General features: G+C 30.0%; 1 long non-coding RNA gene across 1 annotated transcript; it reads left to right on the plus strand.

Annotated features, from left to right (window-relative positions):
* The first annotated feature begins 884 nt into the window (after nt 1-884).
* LOC110715606 lies at nt 885-2,142 on the plus strand. The gene is made up of 2 exons (XR_002510332.1): nt 885-1,261; nt 1,890-2,142. It is a non-coding gene; the product is annotated as an uncharacterized LOC110715606 (long non-coding RNA).
* The last annotated feature ends 1,813 nt before the right edge of the window (nt 2,143-3,955 follow it).

Consider the following 3,955-nt stretch of genomic DNA (forward strand, 5'->3'; position numbering starts at 1 on the left):
AGTTGATTATATATTGTATTATTATTAAGCTTAAGTTACTCTTTCGCAGAGTGAAAAATAACTTACGTTCCTTTTCAATATAAATGATGTTCTTTTATAGCGGTATATGTTGTTAAAATCAATAATGTTCTTTATATTATGCATGATGTACTTTTTATTATGCTTTCTTTAGTTGATATCTATGTACTTATTGTGACCTTTCCCAATATATTTTTTCTTTTTGTTTGTTTGTTATTTACATTGTATTTGTGTGCTTTTAGTGTCCAAGGAAGAGAGACTGATGATCGTGAGGAAAATGAATCAGAAAAAGGAAAAAAGGTAATGGCAGAAAAAGGAAAAGAAAAATATGAGAAGGACTATGGAAAAAGAGGGGAAATTGATGTTCATAATCGGTACATGTTCTTTTATGTTAATTGTCTATTCTGTTTTTCAATGTTTTTATTCTTCATCATTATCTGGTGTGGGTTTTTTTTTTTAACATTTCTTTTATTTAGGCAATCACCAAAAGTTTCAAGAAGATTGAGAAAGTTGGCACATGTATTCAAGTCACCGTATTTGGCTAGATACTCGCATCTACTAGAACAATCGGACGACCTCCAAAATGCTATTTTGGAATATGCATATGATCAACATTTGGATGATGAGTAAGCTTTCCTCTATATCATATTTTCGATCAGCATTTCTTTTAGAATTTATAAGTTATTGAAATTATTTTAATGATTCAGGGAATTATTGTATGATGATGGTCATACAATCAGTGGCGGAGCCAGGATTTTCAACTTGGGGGGACAAAATGCTTAACTTACGAAAAGCTTAACAAAAAATAAAAACAAAAAAAAAACTCACACACAAATTGGTTAATACTTAATATTAAAATTTCAAAATACAAATATATACTTAGTCATACAATTCAAAATGATGAAAAAAATTACATAAACATTACATTAAAATTACAAGTTCATTCTTCGAGTCTTCATACTTTGAAATCGATCAATAATCTTTTCGTCGGAAACTCGTAAGAAGACATCCTTCTCAATAAAAGTGACCAAACAATCATTCATAAGTTGATCACCCATGCTATTTCGCAACTTGTTTTTGACACATGTCATTGCAGAAAACACTCTTTCAACACTTGCCGTGGCAACGGGAAGAATCAACATCAACTTGATAAGCAAATGAATTGCCGTTGCCATAATGTTTATTCTTTTTCCCGGATCATGAGGAAGAAGTTCAACATCGTACACCGAATCTTCCTCTAATGGTACATTACTATTACTTGAACCACCCATTTCCATACTATTTTCTTGACTTTGAGGGGAGCTAAATGAAGGTGAGTTATTGGACTCATTTTCATTGGACTCATTTTCGTTGAGTTTCGTTCTTTTAAACAAGAATTGTCGAAGATCGGGTTGTTTAGTTGCCTTTGATTTGTTTGAATTTGGTGAATCGTTTGACATTTCCTAATTAAATCAAAAATTATATATCAATTTCCACAAGACCACAATCCACATCATTACATAATAACAAAACCTAAGAGGCTAAGATTTTAAATTTCTAATTCAACTACACATTTCAATAATTTACAATAATTAATAATTTAAATTCACATTTCACAAAAACAACCAAAAACTCTAACAGGGGAAACAATCAAACAAATATAAATCAATAATCATTTATCAATTCAAATTATTCAATAATCAATACCCACAAGGCCACAAATGACAAATTCACAATAAAAATATAAACAATTAAACATTTAAACAAGTAATAAAAATATGAAATTCAGAATTTCAGATTTACTGTAAATTTAAACAATTAAACATTTAAACAACAAAACAAGTAATCAATTATTCAATTAATCATACATTCATACCTCCATTGAAATCCAGATTTACAGCAAATGTGTTATGCTTATGCATATGACGAAGTCACGAAGACACGAAGTCACGAAGGACGAAGGCTCAAGGGCGGCTGTTGAACCTCGTCACTGCTGCGAACTGCCGGCGAACAGTGGACGGCGTCACGGCGAGCCGGCTAGGCGACAGGCGAGGGCGAATCGAAGAGAGAGAAATTGAAAATTGAAAAACTTAGGGTTTGGCTGGCAAATGTCGCAACAGAGCACTGTAATTGCATTTTTTTTTTTTAAATTTTTTTTTTTTAATTTTTTTTTTTGAAAATGGGGGGACAAGTGTCCCCACATGTCCCCTTCTAGCTCCGCCCATGCATACAATGATAACAAGAGAGATAATCAAATCACTTGGTCATGATGTGGGCATATTCATTGAAATTGTGGATGCTTGGTCGTTTATCCTTAATTATAAAAATTTTGTATCAAATGAGAAGAGAATTTTCTTCCCAAATAGTGCATTTGTAATTATTGGTTAATTAATTTTTTGATTTATTTTATCCACATATGTAATGATCAATTTCTTTTGTTGTATTTTTTTTTTAAATTCAATTTTTTATTATGTTTGCTTAGAATTACTTATGCATGAATGATGCTTACAAAGATGATAGTCAAGTTGCCACTCCTATGTTGAAACAACAAAAGTTTGAGGAAGCAATTGATGATTGGTTGGTTGATAATAAGATGAAGTCAGTCAAAGGTTTCCAATTGGTAAGGTTTTTATAAAAATGTATATTATTTTTTTCAACTAGCATGTTCTATGTAATTAGAACGCATGTTCTCTTTAATTAGAATGTATGTTCTTTTCATTTAGTATGTATGTTCTCTTTAATTAGAAGGCATGTTCTCTTTAATTAGAAGGTATGTTCTTTTCATTTAGAACGCATGTTCTTTTTATTTAGAAAGCATGTTCTTTTGATTTAGAACGCATGTTCTTTTTAATTAGGAAGCATGTTCTTTTGATATATATATTTGTTTATAATACTTTTAAAATATCAAACCATAACTCATATTTTTTAATGATACAGTTCTTCTTTCCTGTGTACGCGTTTGATCATTATTATGTTTTGGTCGTCAACACTAAATCAAGAACAATCGAGATTATTGATAGTAGTCCAATTCCAGATGGTATGGACATGGCAAAAAAATATAAGGACTTTCCGGAACAAATAGTAAGATATATCCAAAATTTTGCTTAATGACTATTTCTGACACATTTTCAGTAATCTTTAAAAACTGTTGTTTTTTTTTTTTTTTTTTTTTTTTTTTTTTTTTTTTTTTTTTTTTTTTTTTACAGTTGAAGGCGTTTATAATGTACCTTGGACGGAAAAATATTAAACTTCATGAAAAAATGCCATCGTACACTGTGAGGTTGTTTACAATGCCCTGGCAAACTGCGAATAATGAAGTTGATTGTGGCATATATACCATGCGTCACATGGAAACTTATAATGGAAACAAATCATGGGAGTGTGGTTTAGATTACCAAAATGTAGGTTATGTAATTTCAATTTTTACTAGATGCTATTTTAGGACTTTTTGTTTATGTTTATAAATTTTAATTTTTTTTTAATTTTTTTTTTTCAATTTGATGCGTTGAAAAAACTGAGGATGCGATACACTTTTGAGCTTCTCACCAGCAACCTCAACCCATTCGATGCAGAAGTTCGTGTTCGCGCCAAGAGATTCTTAATTGAAAAGGCTTAAAACAATCTTTGGAACAATGGGTGATTTCAATCATCTTGCAAAGAAGCATATTTTAATCTTATTTTTTTTCAAATTGGATGATGATATATCTGATTTTTTTTTGTTATTTTGAACAATGTGGCAAGTTTGTGTTTTCGTTTATCTTTTTGACAATGGAAGTTGGTGACTCTTTCTTGGAATTTTAAAGTGTGAAATATAATTCAATAAGTTGGAGTATAATTGATGTAAAACATATTAATAATTTTATGAAATGCGTTGTTTTTGGTTGGAATCATGATATTACTTCTATGTACTTTTATATGTGAAGTATATTCTTTTTTATTATACTTTATATTCTTTGTG

The sequence above is a fragment of the Chenopodium quinoa genome, unplaced genomic scaffold (assembly GCF_001683475.1).
Source record: "Chenopodium quinoa cultivar QQ74 unplaced genomic scaffold, ASM168347v1, whole genome shotgun sequence".
Classification (NCBI taxonomy): domain Eukaryota; kingdom Viridiplantae; phylum Streptophyta; class Magnoliopsida; order Caryophyllales; family Amaranthaceae; genus Chenopodium; species Chenopodium quinoa.